Source organism: Ambystoma mexicanum, chromosome 2q (genome assembly GCF_040938575.1).
Source record: "Ambystoma mexicanum isolate Mex_15411 chromosome 2q, UKY_AmexF1_1, whole genome shotgun sequence".
Taxonomy (NCBI): domain Eukaryota; kingdom Metazoa; phylum Chordata; class Amphibia; order Caudata; family Ambystomatidae; genus Ambystoma; species Ambystoma mexicanum.
The window spans coordinates 452127279-452150643 of record NC_090924.1 but is presented as its reverse complement, the minus strand read 5'-3'; positions in this window follow the sequence as shown (position 1 = coordinate 452150643).

Below are 23365 nucleotides of genomic sequence, written 5' to 3'. Positions count from 1 at the left end.
TTGTAAATAAATTGCTGCTAGACTTGACTGAACTAAATGGGTCTTTAAATCTAAAAACCCCGGCAGCCAATGAAACGAAACCTAACCTAGAGGCTTTGAAAAGTGAATCCTGTAGACCACAGCCATCTTTAATGGCATCAGTCAAGGAATCTACCCCGCGGCATCAATCGCCGATGGGTGCCAGAAAGAGAAGACGCGTGGCTGCAAGTCTGTCACCCCCTTTCGAATGCTCACAGAATAGAGTCAGACAATCTGACAAGAACTCTCCTCTAAAACCAAACCGCTATGAGCAAGAGAAAAGCATATCATCTAAGAACCTTTCTTGTTTGATTGTTGATGAGAGGTCAGAGTTATCTAGTAATGACAAATCTCTATTGAACTCACCAGAGAAAGAACGGAATAACTTAAAATCAAAACGTTGGCATAACAGAGTTCCGTCAAATCAAAGCAGAGGCTATGCTCATGTTCAAAAATTAATCAAGGAGGCGCTAAATGATTTAAGACCTTTCGTTATGTCCTCTTTGACAATAGCGATAGCTCCTATGCTCAAGCTGTATGAGCAAATCAGCGAAAATATAAAAAGATCTCTCAACGCTGTCCGCCCTGATGAACTCAAAACTGCCATTGCCTAATCCCCAATGATCTATGGTAACCGATAAACTATGGGCAAGCATCCAAAGAATAGATCAGTCCATAAAGGACTTAGCAGACCAAAAGAGAAATAATACTGAAGACAAGAGAGTGCTAGCCGAAGTGACAAAAGAAGCCTTGGGACTATTGAAACTGAGCCAAAGACGGAAAAGGGATGAAGTAGAAGTAGCGACAACTCCAATTCTGCGCCTTCCAGCAGAGTTAGATGTTACACAAAAGTCATATATTGATGAAATGAGTCAACAATCAACAAGAGTTACTGACACCCAAATGTTAGTACTAGCCACACAAACAGACAAGGTCATGGTGCAAGCTCAAACAGAAAAAATGGACGGTACAAATCAAGTCAATTCAGGATTTTTACGTCCCATTTTTAAGCAATCTACAGCCTCGTCCTGTCCACCACTTTACGGTACAAACAAAGTCAATCCTTGTCATTCTGTATCGCCATATCCAACTATTGCCAATTATTCTGAAAAGGAGAGTAACACAGTTGATCATAGTAAAGCTCTTCAATCTGAGGAGATTCCAACTACTTCTGCCAATGCAGACGGCATAATTGGGTCTGGTTGAGGCCCTTTTGCAAAGTCAACAAGTTATTCAGACTCCATTCGAACAAAGTGAAAAGGAAAAGTCTGGAAATGTCCCTAAAGAACTAGCTGGGACTGACACATTTACTCCAGTCGTGGCAAAGGAAGTGGGTAGTATTGGACTAAGTGTGGAGATGTCATCTGAACAAATCCCTACTAAGGATAAAACTTATGACATATTTCTAAAACCAAAATTGGTCAACTCAAACCAAGATACAAGAAAAAAGCCTAAAAATCAGAAATGTAAAAGGAAACGGAATCATTTGGGGTCTAGGAAATTCTTAAGAAATTTGAAGGCAGTGAACGTTTTTGTAAATACTGAACAGTCATCTGAAAACCATAAAGTACCCCTAAACACAAACACAAATGAAAGAATTATCCTTGAAGAAACAATTATTGAGGCTGAAAGTGTGGAAAGTCCACAGAGTAAGCTTCTAGATTTATCCACCTATGAAGATGAACTTTGCTATGAAGATATTAACGAACAAACCGCTGAGGAAAGCACGAAATCAACCAGTGCACAATCCAAGGATAATCTAGTGATAAAGTCTAGTTTAGACCTCACAAAAAGTGGAAGACTATGTCAATTAATATTACCCATTGAAGACTCAAAAGTTTCAAAGCCGATTCAACAAGAGACTAAGTTTGTGACTATGGATGAAAAAAGAAAACGTCAAGGAGCGGCCTTCGGAGTGGATGAAACTTCGCAGGGCCGAATTTATATAAGGCCCTCTTTGGATGAAGTAAAGGAGAAAGAACCTGGTGTAATTCAACGGCCTCACACTCCAGCTGGTGAACCGGCAAACGGAGCGTTTCTGAGGGATCTCGACACAAGAACAACTGCCAATAAATATGATAGAACAAAGAGACACTCTACACAAAAAAATAGCCCTCGACATGAGAAGCACAAAAAACCTGGAAGATATGTGCTGATTTTGGAACGAATCTTGGACACAAAGGATGGCCTAATACTAAATAGAAATACTGTATTACGCCTATTGCACCATGTGCCTGGTCTTCGCTCCATAGAATCAAATGACATCCAAACTGGAATTTGTAAACGACCACCAGGATGACAGTCCGAATTCACATTAACTCCAGATTAATATGTGATCTACTTACTAACGCGATCCATTTTTTGTTGGCCCTGGGGTTTGATATTCATGAAGAGCGTGCCTTGCATGATATAGTGTAAACCGCGATGATAACACAAAGGGAGACGCGGAAGCAACTAAAAATCAAGAAAGAAATGCTGTAGAAACTGATGCTGCCCAAACAGCATCGATAACAAAAAAAACAGACGAGCAATTGAAAATAATTCAGCTTGAAAAAGAGTGACGAAAAAAAACAATCATGCTTTAGGCTGGGTGAACAAATTAAAATCACGATAAATGGAAATGTAAATACTGCAATAAACGAAAATAATGCAGTAGAAGACACAGAGAAGTCTAATAAGAACTCAAATTGGAATTGGTTGGCTGGTGTTCTAGGTGGAAACTCGAGCTAATGCCAACAAGGGCCCGATGGCCCGATTGCAAACATCTTATCCTGGAACACGAGAGGCTTTGTACATTTATTCAATGACACAGAAAATTGGAGAAAAGACTTGATTGCAATCTGTTTGCAAGAAACATGGATGGCAAAATGTCCATTGTCAGATGCATATGAGCTTGCATTTAACCCTGCTATAACAAAAGCTAAGGGTCTCCCGTCATCTGGACTATTGACCATGATCAAGAAAAATTCAGGCTGGAATTTAGTGAAATCATTAAATCTATCTTCATTCATACAGTATTGCGTAATCGCCACAAAAAATGAGTTGAATAATACTATAAAACAAATCCATATCATCAATTTATATTGGCATCATAAAAATGCGGGAAGATACAAATTCATAGATATGGTGTGTAATTTGATTGACGAAATAAATAGCGTTCACCGAAATCCAAACATCATATGCTGTGGTGACCTCAATTTAGACTGTGAATGAAATGAAGACATCTGGACTGAAGACACCAATACAAAAAATGGTGCGTTGATCTTGAGGAAAGAAACGTTACCATTGTAAACGGGTCAATCGCGAGTGACATCCAGCCAGAGAAGACTTGGAGAGGCATGAAGCAGTCTTCAACTATAGACTATTTATTTTTATCTGATAGTCTATACCAACGAACATTGTCGCTGGTAATCACACCTAACTTGAATAGTGACCATTGTCAATTAAATTGTCGTTAAAAATGGCGAATGTCAGGAAGCCTCAACAATGGCCCAACCATGTGACTGTTGAACCCAATAGGTCCCGGTTGAGAATAAAATCTCAAGAAGTTAAGATCTTAACAGAGTCTTACGACAGGTACGTAACGAATACGACACAAATGAGAGTTGAATACAACTGCCTCCTTGAACAGTTTAAGACTGTAGATAACGGAACGAGAAGACCATCCTTTCAACCGAAACACCATTTTGACAAGCAAGTTCGTGAAAGAAAGCAACAACTCCGAAAAGAATTGAAGCAACATAGATTCCTCAAAAACAAACAACAAATGCAGGCGATCAAAAAGAGTAAACAAAAATACAAAAACTGGCATTTCTCACAAATCAATTATGTACCAAAATGACAGCGAAGCTATGTTTGCCAGCCTTGATAATAAAAATTCATCTGAGTTTTGGAAGCTAATAAATAGTATTGATTGCTCGCAAGATGCTATTCAATCAAGTATGGTGAGCGAAAGAGATTGGATCAAGCACTATAATACTGTGTATGAGAAAAAAAGTACCACCGCTGATCCAAATTTGCCTGAGCTATCAAAATGGGACTTGCAATTTGATAAAGAAGACATTCTATGGAGTATCCAAAGAAGAGCCTCTTCTAGGGCCCCTGGACCTGATGGTCTAACAAACTTTACTCTCAAACAAAACCCGGAAGAGTGGGCCTACTTCGCATCAAAATTGTTTGCTACAATTGCCAGCGAAGGAAACGTACCAACTAGTTGGAAAACGGCGATTGTTAGCCCAATATTTAAAAAAGGCAATAGAGCAGAACCTAAAAACTATAGGCCTATTGCTTTATTGGACGTTTTGGGAAAAATATTCGCAACCCAATTACAAAAACAACTACTTGAATGGATACAAAATTCAAACCATTTGACTTGCCGACAAGCGGGTTTTGTCAAAGGGGTAGGTTGTGGATTAAATCTCCTTCTGTTGAACATACTCAAGATGGATGCTATAAAAAGAAATAAAAAGATCTACTTGGCATTCGTGGACCTGTCACAGGCCTTTGACAGTATCGACAGAGAGCTACTTTGGAAGAAAATGAAGGATTGGAAATGCCCTGCTTCTAGCAATAAAAGCATTGCATACTAACACGGAGATAAAAATAAGACTAGACAAAAGGGGGACCTTGTCAGCTCCTATAAAAACATATCGAGGAGTAAAACAAGGGTGCCCATTAGCATTCATTATTTTCAATCTATTTATCTCAGATCTGGGCGACGCCTACACAAATGCCAACACCTTTTCACCAAAAGTGAATGGAAATGACGTTCACTGGTTATTGTATGCAGATGACCTGGTTCTCTTAGATCTGACTCCAATAGGCCTGCAACGTAAACTCGGAATTATAGCACAATACATCGACCTAAATGGACTAAATGTAAATACCCAAAAATCGGAGTTCCTAATTCTGCAAGACCTTCAAAAGGACAAAAAACCTGTTGGAAAAAACAAGTTCACATGGAAACTGGATGGTGGTACAATTGAGCTAAAAAACAAATCAAGATATCTCAGCATGGTGTTGAGTGCAAGTATTAATGACTCCCCATGGGTAGAAAAAGTCAAATCTAAATGTAAACAATTGACAGCGCAAGCCTGCATCGTGAATATGAAATATGGAAAATACTCATTAACACCTGTCTTGACCTTTTACAAGTCAAAAGTCATACCAGCTTTAATCCATGGTGCTGACTGCGCCTTTGGATGCCCAGCTGGATTATGGGCCTCCTTGGAGCATTCGTTTTGGTCTAAAGTCTTACATTTACCTCCTGGCGTACCAACCGCCTGCATATGACATGAGCTGAGTCTCTTATCTATCAATGGGAGGATTACATGGAACTCACTAAATGAATACCGTAAAGCATCCGTTGAAACTCCAACCCCTCAATATAATATTCTAAAAATGTCAACTATTAATCAGAATGAAACCATTCTTTCCATGTGGGTCCACCGACGTGAAAAAACCCTAGGCGACATAGGTGTCATGATCTCTGCTTCCAAAAGGTCAGGGTTTTCCCAACTCCCTTGGAAGCAGATCCATAACCCAGGTTCCGAGTGCCAACCAGTCCCAATTGGGACCTTTTGGACCCAGTCCTGGCGCCAGTGGCACCAGGCTCATAAATATGCCCAGTCCCAGCGCTGGAAGCGCCGGGCTCATAATGCTTGGGTGGACTTACCTGCAGCAGACCATGCTGCTTACTTGCTTGCCAGTTGAGCCTCTGATCCTCTTCTGTTTGGAACTACTTTTCCTGTTGGGTGGGGCAGGAGCCACTCCCTAGATTCAGAACACTGGAACTCTTCTGGAAAGCAGGAACTCTTTTCTTACCTAGGCGTGGCTGTGGAAGGAGACACCTAAGCACTACAGGAGGCTATTTAAACACACCCGATGGATGAATCTTGCTTTGCGTTATTCTGCATCCTCTGCAGCAGAACGCTCATCGTGTCTTCTGCATCTGATCCTGGGCCTAAGGAAAAAGGCTTACCATCCTGAATCCAGTCTTCAGCAACACCTATAAAGACAAGAAAGAACAGGTTAGCAATTACGGTCTTCAGTGACAGCTCTTCACTTACCTGGTCCATCTGCTGTCACCAACGCCTCGCGCTGCATTCCGGCATCTGAAAGACAAAAGCTTACCAACTCTTCGCACGCTCCGGAGGCCTTCGGCGCTGCATCCCGCATCTGAAAGACAAAACAAGGTGCGTTTAAAGACATTGGGGAACTTTAATACTCACGTGCCATTACTCCTTTCCACATCTAACCCAATGGGTATTCCGGCACCCTGCAGCCGCTCCGAACTTGTACCTGCAAAATAAAAAGACAGAGCGCATCGTGAAGCAGGCAACAAGCGCTTACTTACGTGCTTCCAGGCGCTTCTATTCATCACACGGGCTCCATCTTCAACTCACTTCAGCCCGTCATCCGCCATCGCCGGAACCCTGCAAAACTAGAAACATCATTACTAAAGACTTTAAAGACATTAGAATTACTCGAAACTTACTGTTCGTGCAGTAAACGACGGACAGCAGTCCTCTGAAGTCAAGAGGCCTGCTCCCCTTATCCAGTGAAGAAACTGGTTACAGCACCCTGCCCCGAGGCAGATGGAGAGCACGGCGTTCACTTACCTAAGGTGAGAGCGTTAACCTTTGGGGTTCTACAGGAGAAGAGAAAGGGAAGAAGAGAGAGACATTCAATAACCCAGTTCCTTAATCCCATATTTTCTATCTGCAGACATCTTACCCTTCAAGTCAGACATACAGTGCACAGAGGTCCAGCCCAAAGAGCCAGCCGTGTGTTACACATCACCTTTGCAGATACGGTATACGCCCAGTCAAGACCGGCGCCTCTACGGGAATCAGGTGAGCGTTACAGAACGCAAAGCCTACCACAAAACTCCCGTCCAGGCGCTATGGAAACCTCGGATACCGACCAGCTAGCCCAGTTACTTGGGGAACTAAGGGCAGAAGTGCATGCAGCCCGTCAGGAAACGAACGCTCTAAGAAGGGAACTGATTATTTCCAAGGAGCGAACAGATGATCTCGCTAGACAATTGCTACAGTCACAAGCCGGACAGACCCCGTTACCCGCATCTGGGGGAAATCTTCCTTCTACATCCTCTATGAATCCAGTGCAGATCAACCTACCTGGGAATGTACCTCTGGCTCCGCCCGAACGATTTTCTGGTGACCCAAAGAGGTTTGCAGTATTTATCAATCAGTGCCGGTTGCATTTCTTATGCCGGCCAGCAGCCTTTCCAACTGATCAAGCTAAAGTAGCTTTTGTGCTTTCGTACCTTAGTGGCAATGCGGCAGACTGGTCGATCCCTCTAGTAAATCAAGATGATCCGGTCCTCCATGATTTTCAAGCTTTTCAGCTCAGTATGGAAAAACTGTTCGCAAGACATTCACAGGGGCAGGCCTTGGACAATGAGCTTCTTTCGTTGCGACAAGGTAATCAAGACCTTTTGGCTTATATTGCGTCTTTCAACAGACTGATAGTGGAAACTCAATGGCCTGAGGACAAAAGGATTACGCTGTTTTATAGAGGTCTACGTGGAGAGCTCAAAGATGTGTTAGCCCAAGTAGTGAATCCCCCACAAGATTGTTCGGACTATATAGACTTAGTCGTTCAAATAGATCACAGACTGCAGAACAGGAAGGCCGATCGTTCCAAGGATGATGCTCGAGTATTTTCCAAACCGCCAACTCCTTCCAAAGGAGTAGACTCCGGGGAACCCATGCAAATAGGGGGTCTGAAAGGTCCTCTAACACAAAAGGAGCGGGAAAGGAGAAAACAGTTGCAATTATGCCTCTATTGCGGAAACTCAGGGCACTTTCTTCGAGACTGTCCGGTGAAACCTGCCAAGAAGGCAGTAGGAGCTGCAGTTACCAAAGTTACAAACTCTGAGCAGGGAAACGACCTCGCCCGACAAGAATAGAGGTCCTCTTGCCGAGCGTGAAAACCAGTTCCGTGACCTCGCATTTCGTGATACCTATGGTCCTCATTAGCCCTGATAATCCGGATCGATTACATGCAATTGAAGCTTACGTCGACAGCGGTGCCATCGGCAATTATGTGGATCATGAAATGGTTTTGAGGATGAATCTAACTCTTTGTCCCAAGGCTGTAAAGGACGTCATTACTACGGTGGATGGTACGGAGATAGCCTCCGGGCCAGTAACGCATACCACTCAAGAGGTGACGCTAGTAAGTCAAGATGGACACCATGAGAAGATCGTGTTCGATGTGATCAAGGCCCCTCAGTTTCAGATTATTCTAGGAATACCTTGGTTAGAGAAACACAACCCTCTGATCGATTGGCGAGCAAGAACGGTCCAGTTTCCAGAATGTGTCTCTACTTGTCACCCTCCACCTGGTGTTGCACTGGCAGCAATTTCTTCAGAGACTCCCCAGTTACCTCCCGAATACCTAGAATACCAAGATGTTTTCCGGAAGGATCAGGCTAACTCTCTACCTCCTCATAGGTCTTATGACTGCCAGATAGACCTGATACCTGGATCTACTCCTCCTTGTAGTAGAATTTATGCCCTCACCGAGCCCGAGAACCTTCACCTTCGACAATACCTGGATCAATACCTGGCAAATGGGTTTATTCGTCCTTCCAAGTCCCCTGCTTCTTCAGCTTTGTTCTTCGTTCCAAAAAAGGAAGGAGACCTTAGAACTTGTATAGATTATCGCTCCCTGAACCAGATCACCGTTAAGAATAGATATCCGTTACCTTTGATCCCTGAACTCCTGGACCAAGTCAGAAAAGCATGCATATATACAAAGCTGGATCTTAGAGGAGCTTACCACTTGGTACGAGTAAAAGAGGGCGATGAATGGAAGACGGCCTTCCGCACCAAGTATGGGCTATTTGAATATCAGGTCATGCCCTTCGGACTTTGCAATGCCCCGGCCGCCTTTCAATATTTTATGAACGATGTCCTCAGAGAGCTCATAGATGTGTGTGTTGTTGTTTACATTGACGACATCCTCGTTTATTCTTCATCGGAATCTGAACATCGGAAACACGTGAAAATGGTCCTCGAAAGATTGCGTCAACACAAACTTTTAGCTAAGTTGGAAAAATGTGTTTTCAACGTGACTGAAGTTGAATTCTTGGGATTCATATTATCACCTGGCGGAGTGCGTATGGATTCAAAGAAGGTCGATGCAGTTCTCAAATGGCCATCACCATCCTCCGTAAAAGGTGTGCAAAGCATGTTAGGCTTCGCTAACTTTTACCGCAGGTTTATCCCCGAATTCTCTCGAATAGTCCAGCCCATCACTGCCTTGTTAAAGAAAAACAAACGTTTTGAATGGTCTACCGAGGCGGAACAAGCTTTCCAGGATTTGAAGACTAAATTTATCTCTGCACCAATCTTAAAACACCCTCGCCCCGAACTCCCCTACATCGTGGAAACTGATGCTTCAAGCCTTGCCATGGGGGCAGTTCTATCACAAAAGGACCCGGTAACCAATCAGTTGCATCCCGTGGCATTTTGGTCCCGCAAATTCTCGCCTCCTGAAATCAATTACACGATTACTGACAAGGAACTTCTGGCTATCAAGTCTGCCTTTAAGGCTTGGCGGCATTATCTGCTGGGGGCCCGACACACCGTTACTGTGATTACGGATCACCGAAACCTGCAATATTTGAAAACCGCAAAAGCCCAATCCTCTAGACAACTCCGTTGGGCATTATTCTTTGCCGAGTTTGACTTCATAATTACCTATCGACCTGGTACAAAGAACGGTAAAGCTGATGCCCTTTCTCGGATGGGAGTGGAAGAACACTTGATCAACCCTAAACCTGTACCAATCATTCCCGAACAAAGAATTCTGGGTGTAATCGCCACAGAATCCATAGAGGAAGTTAAGGATAAGGCCAGGCAACTTGTAACTCCAGCAGACATACAGAATTGGCATCTGCAGGGAAAGGACTTTGCAGTAAAGGACAACTTATTGTATTTCCAAGAACGATTATACCTACCCAGCACAGATTTACAGAAAAAAGTTATCTCTTGTTATCACGATTCTTTAATGGAAGGACATCCCGGTATGGCCAAGACCTCAGAAAAGATCAAGCGCTACTTCTGGTGGCCGTCTTGGAAAAAAGATATCAGAGACTTTATAATGTCCTGTGGAGTATGCGCCCAAAACAAGAGTCAAAAGGAAAGACCAGCAGGCCTCTTACGCCCTATTGACATCCCACCTCGCCCTTGGCATACGCTTTCTATGGACTTCATCACCGATCTACCTCCATGCTCCGGATACAATACGATTCTAGTAATCGTGGACTTATTCTCCAAGATGGCGCATTTCATTCCGCTCAAAGGCTTGCCAACAGCAGCAACTCTGGCCCGAGAATTTCTCGAAAACATCGTCCGACTGCACGGTTTTCCTTCGGTTCTAATTTCGGATCGAGGTTGTCAATTTATTTCTCATTTTTGGCGAAGTTGCTGTCGGTCGGCTCAAATTGATGTGAGACTATCGACCAGTCACCACCCTCAGACCGACGGACAAACCGAGAGGACCAATCAAACTCTGGAACAGTATTTACGCTGCATGCTGCAACAAACTGAAAAAACTTGGAAAGACATCCTTTGGATAGCCGAATATGCCTACAATAACTCTGTCCATTCGGGAACTGGGAAAACCCCGTTTTTTCTTTTGTACGGCAGTCACCCTCGAACCTCGGAGTTGGATCCCCTCCAAGATCTTGAAACACCGGCAGTAGACTACCTGCATTCTACAATCACCCAAGCCTTTAAGGAAGCTGTTTCTCACCTTCAAAGGGCTAAAGAACAATACAAGAAAGGAGCAGATCAACATCGGAAGGAAGCCCCTCAATATCAAGTAGGGGATCAAGTCTGGTTATCCACCAAATATCTACCTCTAAAAGGGCCACGTACATTCAACCCAAGATACCTTGGTCCCTATTCCATCACTACCATAGTAAACCCAGTAGCGGTCAAGTTGGACTTGCCCCCGCACATGAAGATACATCCGGTCTTCCACGTCTCTCTATTAAAACCCGTGCAACCTCAAACCCGACTAACTAAATCTCCAAAACCTATCCTAGTTGATGGAGAACTCGAGTTTGAAGTCAAAAGCATTCTGGACTCCAAGATCTCCAAATCTAAACTATTTTACCTAATTGACTGGAAAGGCTACGGCCCCCAAGAGAGATCCTGGGAACCTGCTGAATATGTCCACGCTCCTCGCCTAATCAAAAGATTTCACCGAACATTTCCTGACAAGCCAAAACCCCCGGAGAAGCCCGGTTTGGGAGGGGCCTTGAAGGGGGGGGATACTGTCATGATCTCTGCTTCCAAAAGGTCAGGGTTTTCCCAACTCCCTTGGAAGCAGATCCATAACCCAGGTTCCGAGTGCCAACCAGTCCCAATTGGGACCTTTTGGACCCAGTCCTGGCGCCAGTGGCACCAGGCTCATAAATATGCCCAGTCCCAGCGCTGGAAGCGCCGGGCTCATAATGCTTGGGTGGACTTACCTGCAGCAGACCATGCTGCTTACTTGCCTGCCAGTTGAGCCTCTGATCCTCTTCTGTTTGGAACTACTTTTCCTGTTGGGTGGGGCAGGAGCCACTCCCTAGATTCAGAACACTGGAACTCTTCTGGAAAGCAGGAACTCTTTTCTTACCTAGGCGTGGCTGTGGAAGGAGACACCTAAGCACTACAGGAGGCTATTTAAACCACACCCGATGGATGAATCTTGCTTTGCGTTATTCTGCATCCTCTGCAGCAGAACGCTCATCGTGTCTTCTGCATCTGATCCTGGGCCTAAGGAAAAAGGCTTACCATCCAGAATCCAGTCTTCAGCAACACCTATAAAGACAAGAAAGAACAGGTTAGCAATTACGGTCTTCAGTGACAGCTCTTCACTTACCTGGTCCATCTGCTGTCACCAACGCCTCGCGCTGCATTCCGGCATCTGAAAGACAAAAGCTTACCAACTCTTCGCACGCTCCGGAGGCCTTCGGCGCTGCATCCCGCATCTGAAAGACAAAACAAGGTGCGTTTAAAGACATTGGGGAACTTTAATACTCACGTGCCATTACTCCTTTCCACATCTAACCCAATGGGTATTCCGGCACCCTGCAGCCGCTCCGAACTTGTACCTGCAAAATAAAAAGACAGTTAGAGCGCATCGTGAAGCAGGCAACAAGCGCTTACTTACGTGCTTCCAGGCGCTTCTATTCATCACACGGGCTCCATCTTCAACTCACTTCAGCCCGTCATCCGCCATCGCCGGAACCCTGCAAAACTAGAAACATCATTACTAAAGACTTTAAAGACATTAGAATTACTCGAAACTTACCGTTCGTGCAGTAAACGACAGACAGCAGTCCTCTGAAGTCAAGAGGCCTGCTCCCCTTATCCAGTGAAGAAACTGGTTACAGCACCCTGCCCCGAGGCAGATGGAGAGCACGGCGTTCACTTACCTAAGGTGAGAGCGTTAACCTTTGGGGTTCTACAGGAGAAGAGAAAGGGAAGAAGAGAGAGACATTCAATAACCCAGTTCCTTAATCCCATATTTTCTATCTGCAGACATCTTACCCTTCAAGTCAGACATACAGTGCACAGAGGTCCAGCCCAAAGAGCCAGCCGTGTGTTACACATCAACTTTGCAGATACGGTATACGCCCAGTCAAGACCGGCGCCTCTACGGGAATCAGGTGAGCGTTACAATAGGAGCGGATAAAAATCTACTACAAGAAAATCCAAATAAAGTGAAATCATTGTTGTGGTCACAAGACTGGATAGACACTGGTGACACTTCTAGAGAACATCGAATAATGAAGCTAATGCCCATTGCTGAGAGAAAATTGAATGAGACTCAGCCATATCTGCATAGATTTCCCGACAAAAATAGTCGAGCGATATTTATGAAATTCCGGCTCAACCAATTCCTGACACGAGAAAACATGATTTTACGGAATGGCGCGGATTCTAGCTCCACCATGTGTCGCCTGTGTGGAGAAGGCAATGAAACATTGAAACACCTAACGCTAGTCTGTTCCAAACTTACTCAGGAACGCATAAAGCACTTTGGAAGGTTCATACTGGCAAAACCTTCTGTGTCTATTGAAGAATGGTGGAGACAATTTTTTCAAGATTCAGATCGTAGTCTAACAATTGAACTAACTTTCTTCCTGGAATCAATGATGGAAAAACTTACAAAGGCAGAGATGAACTCCAATCACTAGTAACTAAAGCCATCAGCGGTGGCTAGGTAAATCAGCATGTGTGAAAACTATGCTTTATCAGATATCATGCAATATTTTTTTTAATTTCATGGTGAATGAGTAGATTGCATGCATCAAGATGATGCCACTCGACGGCTGCCTTGTTCGTTTCTGCATATGTTTTTTAGCTTTTTGAGAGTTTTGTTGGTTCTTGTTTGCAACGTTTTAAAGGTTTGTAACAAACCCATAAAATATCTTTTTTTTTAAATTCTTCTCCCTCCTACCCTTCTTTTCGCTCTTCTCTAAAATCTTATCTTTTCCATTCACCCCTAACACCTCATTTCCTCTCCTACTTCTCCCACCGCCCATGCCTCACCCCCCTACTCCTCTACCTTTATACCCTCTCCTTCCCCTCTACTCCCCTTTTATCCTACCTCCTGCTCTTACATAGTCTTATTCTTCCCTATCTTCTTCCTCACACCCTCTTGCCTCCCTTCTTACTTCCGCTAACATCTCTGCTCATCCCTCCCATTCCCTCTTATTCCTTTGTGCCTCTCCACTCCCCCCTCACCAATAATGTAAATTGTTCCTTATACTGTTTTCAAGTTGTGATTTAATTACCATCTTCTGTTTGTTGTAATTCTTCTTGTTCTCATGTAAAGCACTTTGGATTAAAGTGCTATATAAATTCAATAAAATACACATAAAAAATGCCAACATGTCCAACTGGCTGTACAATGCAGACCTTTCTAGACATGTAATAACATATTACAGTAAAGCATGGACATACCTAGACTGGTTGCACCAACATGGCAGTCAAAGCAATAACACTTATCATGGTTATTTTATCACAGATGCCCAGAAAAATATACAATGCCACAGTAAGAAACGACTAGACTGGCAGCAACCAAAAGCCAGTCTAGCCATGTAATTACACTTAGCAGTACTGCTTAATCAGCGATGCCCAGTTAAAGAAAGTCAAGCAAAACTAACAAATGACTAGACTGGCTGCACCAAAATGCCTCTCTAGCCACTAATACCACATATCATGCCTGCTTAGCCTGGAGATGATTGCCATTACGATTTATCCCACAATCCCTGCCCCCAACACATCCCCCATCCCTCCAACCACCTGCTCCAACCCCCCAAAATCAGCACGCAGGCCCAGAATTACCTCCACGTCCCTCTTTCTTGTCCCAGTGCTGACGTATGAGGCACCTTCCCTCATAGATCAGGACAAGGACGAGTGGGGCTAGAAGTAATGAAGATTACAGGTAACTAAGCCAGGCATTACCTCCATGTCCCGCTACCTCATCCCAGTACTTGTGTATGAGGCAAAGTGCCTCATACACAAGTACTGGGATGAGGAAGAAAGGGGATACGAGTAATGAAGATTATCAATAAGTAATTATGGCATTAAACACCAGCAGTGGCACAACACCGTTGGTCTGACTGGGCTTTAGTCCTCTTCCCCCACCCCCTGAAATTTTGAGCTATGTTGGATCGACCTGGCTGACCTACAAATCCGTTGCCGGACAGAACAGGACACAGATGTTAAACGGCACCTGTGTTTGTTCCTAAAGGCCCAGTAAATACTAATGTAAAGCATTTCACTGTTCGTTTTTAGCCAGTTGAAATCATGATATGTGTTTAGTACTTGCAAGTCAGGGGAGTGATTGGAAGGGTAGAGGGGGGGACAGGAGACCGCTCATTCTCACAGCAGTCCATATCTGGGTGCTTTCAGACTTAAAGGAGAGGCGTAACTGCTTGTAACATTGAAGCTGCACTAGAATAGTCTCATTAGTATGTGAAAAGAAGTTAGATGCCCCCACACAAATAAATGTGCCACTCCCTCACCGCTCGTGAAGTTAGCGCTCTCCCAACATTTGAAGGGTTAGTGGTCTCCCAAAATGTATGTTTTGATGAGACCCTGAACACAAGCACACACACCATTCACCATACAAATACACGCACACACCCAGCCACCCATACATTTAAGTGTGTACACTTTCACCATACACTCACACAGGCATATCCAGGCTGCATCATGCACTCACTCATTAATGCACATTACATTATATACATACATATACTTACATGCACGCACACACATTTAAAGAAAATACATTTTCTTACCTTCAACCCGTTGGTCCAGGGAACGAGACATTCAGTTCCCTGCAGTAGCCAGGAATTCTTGTTCCCGTCATTTGCAGAGGATCGGGAAGCCCCCGTGTCATGGGGTGGAGGGACTCCCATTACTTCAAAAATAAATGGTTTCTTTTTGAAGTCACTCTGACTTCATAAAGAAATGATTTCCGTTAAAGGACCAAACCGGAACAGAAATAATTTTGTTATGAAGACAGAGTTACTGCAAACAAATGATGGGCACATTATAAGTGTGGCGGTCCGGAAACAAGGGTGCTGGTAAGCTTTCCGGCACCCTTGTTTCTGGACTGCCACACTCAGAGTATGCCTGCTGGGACCACTGCACCCAACAAGTCTGATCCTAGCGGGCGCAGCGGCCCGAGTAGGCAGACTCCTCACAGAAGCACAGGCACCATCAGTGGCAGTGCTGGTGCTTCCGTGAACCCGTTGGGACTAACATTTTCCGGCACCTAACTTCCCAGTCCGCCAGGACTTGTAATGTCCCGGTAGCACCTGGAAGCTAGGTGTCAGAAATGGTATTACAAGGTCGGCGGCAACCCGCCGGTCACACCGGCGGTTTACCACCGAACTCGTAATGAGGCCCTATTTCTTTTTGAAGTCATAGGGCTCCCCGCCCCATGCCTTGGAGGCCACTAGCCTTTAGGCTTCCACGTCATGAGGTGGGGGAGCCCTCGGACTTCATAAAGAAATAGAATCTTTTTTTAGTCACTCTGCCTTCATAAAGAAATTATTTCTGTAAAAAAAAAATCTTTATGAAGGCAGAGTGACTTCAAAAAGAAACGTAATTTTTTCTGTTTTTAAAAATTATTTTGTAAAAAAAAATATATTTTTAAAAATATATATTTTCTTTTTGTCTGAGGGCCCCCTACCAGGACATGGACGTGGCCCCGTGTACCACTGGGGGTGTGGGAGCCCCAGTTACTCCAGTGCTTACTTGACGACTGCAGGCTGCAGTCGTATTTTACGGCAGTGACACAAATAATCTGGGGGGAGGGGATAAAAGCTATTATATCTCCCCACTTAAAATTATGGGGGGATCTGTCCCCCCCCCCTCCCTCCATGTCCTACGCCCATGACCGTGGAACTCCAAAGCAGGAGCTGTAAGGTTGAGAAGAGTGTTTGGCAAGGTGTTCTTTGAAGAGTAGCGTCTCCAGGTCCTTCCTGAAGTGTAAGTTGCAGAGGGCAGGAGGAAGAGGCAGTCTGTATTGTTAACCTGTTCTAGAGAAATGGTGCATAGAAGGAAAAGGCATGGATCCTGCTTTTCACCGCATGCAGCACTTTGATTCAACCACACATTTGAGGCCTGCCTATAATGATCATTTAGTGATGGAGGATTAATGGAATCCAACCAAACGCATGCAAAAAAGGATCCTACAACTGATTCAACCTTGATAAAGCAATTTTCACTATAATATCAATGCAGATGTGAATGTACTTAAATGTGTAAGCTCAAACTATACTAAAAAGATGTATTGCAATAGCAAATAACAAGGAGGCATAAAGTATGTTTGTTTATTGGTTTATATTGCACTGGAGCCCGCAGGCATCAGGGCGCAGACACAGCACAGAACGAAGGACAGGATGACAAACAACAATCTACGCAAACAGCAGTATCTTGAGGCTTTTCCTGAAGACAGATCTATTATCTTCCCATTGCATCTCCACAGGGAGGTTGTTCCACATTACACTTGCCTGTGAGGCAAAGGCCTGTTTGTTACCTCATACTCGTTTGCATCTTGATTGTGTCAGATGCACCGAGTCCTTGGATCGGGTAACTTTAATTACATTTTCCAGGATCAGTCTTTCTTTTATATAATGTGACGCTTTTCCATATGAACACTTTTGTACAATAGTGTTTATTTTAAAACATATTCTAGCTTCTACTGGAAGCCAGTGTAGCTCTCTTCTATGTATGGAAACTAGATCCTGTCCTCTGATCCTCTTGAAGATCCGCACCGCATCATTCTGGTGTATCTGCAATCTTTTTACACATCCCTTGCTCCTGCCAAAAGGGCATTGCAGTAATCCAATCTCGGCATGATAACTGCTCTCACCAGTATTGTGCAGTTAGCTATGGATATATACGGCTTCACTAGTCGAAGCAGCCTGATATGATATTGAGCTTTCCGGACTACGCTTCTCACATGCGCTTCCAAGCCCATGGATGGTTCCAAGGTTATTCCCAGAGTCTTTACTTTGAGTGCTACTTTAATGTAATGATTTTCTATGGAAAAGCCCTCATACATGATGGAGAGTTTAGCACGTGACTGCGTTGATCCAAACATCAGGAATTGTCTTATTTGCATTTAAACATAGACTGTTTGAAATCATCCAATCTTGTATGGCCTCATACACTTATTTTATGTTCTCTAGGTCTTTTTCGTAGACAGCGCTCAGGTCCAGGATTAACTGAGTATCATCCGCGTAGTTGGAAAAGCGCACTCCCAGTGCATCACATAACGTGCAGCAAAATATATTAAACAAAATTGGGGATAGACATGCTCCTTGTGGGACACCACATTTGATGAACTCACTGAGAGCATGCCTCACCCTAGACTATTCTAGAACTCCTCTCTGAGAGAAATTACCTAATCCAGTCAATATCCACCCTCCATAATCCTCAAGTTTAGCCAGATGTTTTTCCTGATATACAAGGTCGAAGGCTGCCGAAAAATCCAACAGCATAAGCAGCCACCCCTTACTCCTGTCAATGATATTAAGCATTTCCGATTGGAAGTCCAGGAGGGCAGTCTCTGTACCATGGGACGATCTAAATCCTGATTGTCTCAGGTGCAGAATTTCCTGACTTTCCACATATTCTTGTAACTGGATAGTAGCAAGTTTATCAACCATTTTCAATAGAAAAGGTGAATTAGTTATGGGTCTTAGATTATTGCAGTCTTTATAATCCTGCCCTGGTTTCTTTAACAGGGGAGTGAAGGTCACCTTCTTCACTGATGCTGGCACATAATTATTTATAAAAGTGGCATAAGCGAATCATAATAAAAATGGAGTAAAAATGTCCAAGTTTTCCAAGATGATTCTTAAGGGGATAATATCCGCCGAACAAGTCGTAGGATGTATAGTTCCAAGAACCTTCTCTAAATCGGTTCTAGTAAAAGTTTTAAAAGCAAAAGGAGTCGGATTCATCTGCCTTGTAATTTCCACATCTGTATGTACCAACTTAAATGCAAGCATTGCTTGGTTTTGTACAACACTAGCTTCAGCTATCTTTATTTTTTTAGAGAAAGGCCTTTGAACTCTCTCACAATCTTCCTGTCTGGGGTCTAATTTATTTGTTTGAGCCTGAGGTTTTTATAAGGTCTTCAGAATTTCAAACAGTTTCTTGGTCTCATTCTTTGCATTCAAAATTTGAGTATTAAAATATTCCTGTTTTGCTTTGACGATTTCCTTCCAGTATACTTTGTCTAATTCTTCCAATGTCTTCTAACTCTCTCGTGTATGATACAATAAAAAATTGTGCATCTATTATAAATTTCCCCTGTGAGATAGTCTCATACTGCATGGATACAGACTTGCATATATAAACCAGTGAATCTAGAAAACATGCAAATGTTACTATAAGTGGATCAAAAAATAATTTAGCTGCTGAACTTGCAACCAGGACACCTCACCATGCCCTAACACACATGCCCTTTGTTATTTTAAAGCCCGGCCAAGCCTAAAATGGAAACTTGGCCACAGGGTAACAGCAAGTTGTGTCAAACGCCAAGGCACATTTCACGAAGAGTGATTTATAAGATGCCAACTCAGGGTTTGAAATCAAGATCTGATGAGCAGGAGCTAAATCCAGCTCCTGGGTGCCAGGCATCATCCAGTAGGCAGGAGCTACTGCTGGGAAACCAGGAGCTAGAACCCAGCGCATAACAAATCTTACTTTCACACGAGATGCACACATTAACTTTTTGTCCATTATGTATGCTTCCCTATGTTTAAATGTGTACTAGATGTGTCCTAAGTCTTCTTTATTAGCATTCTCAAATACTCTGTTAATATCACATATGCATGTTTGTAAGGCACCAATTGCCTGGGGAGCAAAAACTAGCTCCTGGTAACTGTTGCTTTCAAGCTAACTAGGCTCTCCTAGGCCAGAAGCAGGAGCAAAATAGCTCCCCTCAATTTCGACACCCTGCCAACTCCAGTTTTGTATGTGTGGGTTGATTGATTCATCTACCCAGCCTTTCTCAGGGAAAGTCCAATTCCATCACATGGGGAAAGGGAGGATGAATCTGTTTTAAGCTAAACACAATGTTTAATTGTGAGCAATTCCATTGTGTGAACAATGTAGCAATCCTCATCACATTGCCTCCTTCACGTACGTGGCAACCTTTGTACAGTGATCACAAGGCATTAAAAACTGAAATCGATGCGCTCCTCAGTGGATGTTGAAATCGGAGCAGCTGCATGGTGGATTCAGTGGCGTCTCGCTGGACTCTTAGCATGCTAATGCTCTTTGATTCAAGCCTTGTGAATATGTGGCTTTTTGAGGTGAGCTGGCATCCGGAGATGGTGAGTTTCTCTGCCAAGTAGAGTGGAGTTTGAGTTGTTACTGCTTTGTAGGGGATACAGGCAACCTTGAACATAATGCATCCATGAAGGAGTAGCCAGTGTAACTCCTTGAGGCTAGAGGCGATGTGGTCAAATTTTCTTAGTCCTGTGATGCAACATGCTCCAGTGTGCTGGATATTTTCCAAACTGGCCAAGGTCGCATCATGGACCCCTGTGAATAGGGCATTGCCATTGTCCACGTGAGAGATGGGCAGGGCTTGGACAACAGTTCTGAAACTCTATGCAGGGTGGAAAGTCTTGACTTTGAGGAGTGCTAGCTTGTACCAAGCTGCTTGGGTCTATTAAATGTTATAATTATAATTGTTTTTTTTATAACGCACTTAATACCGAAGAGGTTTCTAAGCGCGGACCTGGGATTTCAAACCTGTGTAGCTCTATGTCCTGCTTCCAAGACGAGCGTGTTGCCACTGAGCTACACTACCTGTGTCAATGCGATGAAGGGTTCCTTGAAGTACAAAACCTGTAGGTTGCTCACTCTGTGCAATGTAATGGATACCGCGAAAGCAGTCTTCCACAATATGCACTTTATCTCTGCCTTTTGCTCTGGCTCATTGTGATGTTTTATTCATTTGAACAGAATCCTGTTGAGCTCTCAGGATGGGGTTGGTGGAGAATAAACAGACAAGCCCTATTCAATTCTGTTTGACCAGAGCTAATGCAAACAGTTGACTTACCTGCATGCTCTAGGACATATGGAATAGTGGAGACTCAATGACTGACACCGCTTCTTCTGCAGTAGCTTCATAGATGGCATCTTACCCATTGATGAGCCTTTGTGGACGGAGTCATTTACTTAAAGCTTTTTATGGATGGGGCGTGTGGTGTCGACTGTAAAGCTGATCATGCCTTGCACTGATAAATGGACAGTACGGGTAGGCCTTCTCTTGATGGGTGTCCCAACAGTCGGGTGACAACAGAATGTGAAATGTTTTGTCCCATTGCTAGTCTCTTCTGGAGTTGAGCATATGGTCTTTAGGTTGGGCTTATCAGCATCTGTGATCAGTTGGAAACCTTTAAACTTCTCCCCTCTACCCCATTCTGCACAATGAGTTCTCCTCTTGAACTGAGCAGGCAGCCTTGAACTGTCTCTTTCAAGATGTCCTGGGCTGTCATGATGGGTTATTCCCTTTATATATACACAGAGTCCTGCACTGAGGAAGCGCATACAACTTTCTTCTGTCTTTCTGCTCTTTAGAGGCTTGAGGGTAAGGTCTGACTGATGAGACATTCCTCTGGTGGATGCCCTTTTAGCAGGTAGTAAATACAGGGTTTGTGAGGGGGACATTATTTTTAACATTACGCTTGAGTCTTTAAAAATATAAAGTTTAGCCTTGATAGGATCTCCGGCCCCCTCCCCAATCCCCTCTACTGCTACCTTCTTCCTTGGACATATGTAATGATTTCAGGAGCAATCTGCACACCAGATGAAATGCAAGCAGAGCCAAGGATGCTATTTTCCAAGGTCCTATTAGCAAACCCTTTTCAGAGTTCAAATCCCAGTGCGTAGCTTGTAGACTTCCAAGCCTGAAGTGCATTAAGGATCTGAAATGTGCTCCCCGAGGTGGAACTTAAGCCTACTCAACCTCCTTGGTCAGGGTGTGAATGAACAAAAATCAGGTGGATAGTCGGCTCAATTTAGGTTATGCTAATATTATATTAGTGTACCATGGAGTCACAGTCTGACGACAGGAAATAGTCAAAGTATGCGAGTCTAGGGAAGAACAAATGCTGCAGAAGCCACTTAATTTGCAGCGTGATGTGCATTGTATGTAAGTTACTGCAAATGTAATGGGCTATATTTTGCCAGCACCTCTATATATTCAGAGTTTCTATTTTTTCCTTCACATTTGTGGTGAGGTCAAAGGAACAGTAGGTTGCCCAACATTAGATCTTGTATAGTTTCACATTTAGTATTAGTATTGTATCTTTCAAAGACATTAGGTGAGAATCTAGAGGTCTTATTTATTTTCTTGAGGGAAATCAGCGAGCCTGTAACCCTCTCTGCTGTCCGTTTCAGTTTCACTTTTGGCCATCAAGCAGAGCGTCTTGGAATCTATGGCCTCTTCTCATGCTGTTTAAATGTACAATTCTTTTTCAGGTTAATTGTTTCTTCTTTGCAGCCATTTTATGTATCCTTTGCCTCTTTTAAAACTGCTTTGTGTGAAGACATTGCGCTTCAGACTGCACTATCTGTAAATATTCAAAGATTAGAACCATATTACTTAAACTGTACATTTTGGGAATGCAGATGCCAGCATGACGCTCTTTTGTTTCAATGGGGAGAGATCCCCCAGGTCTTCAGTCAGACTCCTCCCTACCCCATCCTCCTCCTGAAAATGGGAAAACACTCTGATACACACCTCCCTGAACCTGCTTACTAGATAGCCACAACGAACTACTCACACCTTTTTGGCAATGGGATTACACAACTTCCTTTTATACAGTTGTCTGGCCACATTGGGGGCACACATGGGCTTATTTTCCACCTTCCCATCCCCCTTCATGCTGGTTTCCTGACTATTGGACAACCCCAATTATCTTCTGCGTGGTTAAGCATTTGGAGGGCGTTTGACTAGAAGCCCCATATAAGATTGTTAGGTGATTCAATGCCGATTGGACCACAGGTGTACAAAATTAAGCCTGGATTAGACACTACAAAGACTATTTTGGGCGTGGGAGAAGGATGTCTAGCACGTGAGTTTGACCATGTATTCACTCTTTATTGTCCCTTGTCATTCAACATAATCTTTCACAAAGGATAGATCCTTTTACTGTGTGTTGAGCACACATTAGAAAATTGGTTTTGACCATGTGGCCGTACAGCCAAAGTGTTATGCTTGGTATTTGTCACCTTCATGAGTGTGGTCACATTATGTATATGCTTGGTAGCAGAACCCTTTGGACGATCTGGATAGACTGCAAGTTACTGTTTGTCTATATATGGCATCTTCTACTTCCAAGCTTTTATACGGTTTTGTAACCATGTAAGCAGTGTTCTTGGCAAGACATAGGGTGTGCTTGAAAGACCATTAAAGTAGTCCCCTCTTGGTTTTTGGCTCAAGGAACGTACACTATGCTTTCTTATTGGAAAAACCTAGATACATATTAAGTCTCAAGCCTTTGTCTGCAGTCAACAAGTTTGTCGGTGTTAAGGTTAAAAAAATAATTTGGCTTTGCGTTGTGGGTCCAAAAACATTCACAAAGTGCCTGACAATGGTTGCATTATATCTACAAAGACAATACACATCGCCCTACTAGAGCAACTTGATCATTATGACAAATTCAGAAGATTTAGTAACTTGCACCTTATATAATTAAAAGCTAGGGCAGTCTGCTGTTTTCTGCAAATGAGGTTTCGAAAATAGTACATGTTGAGTGGGTATA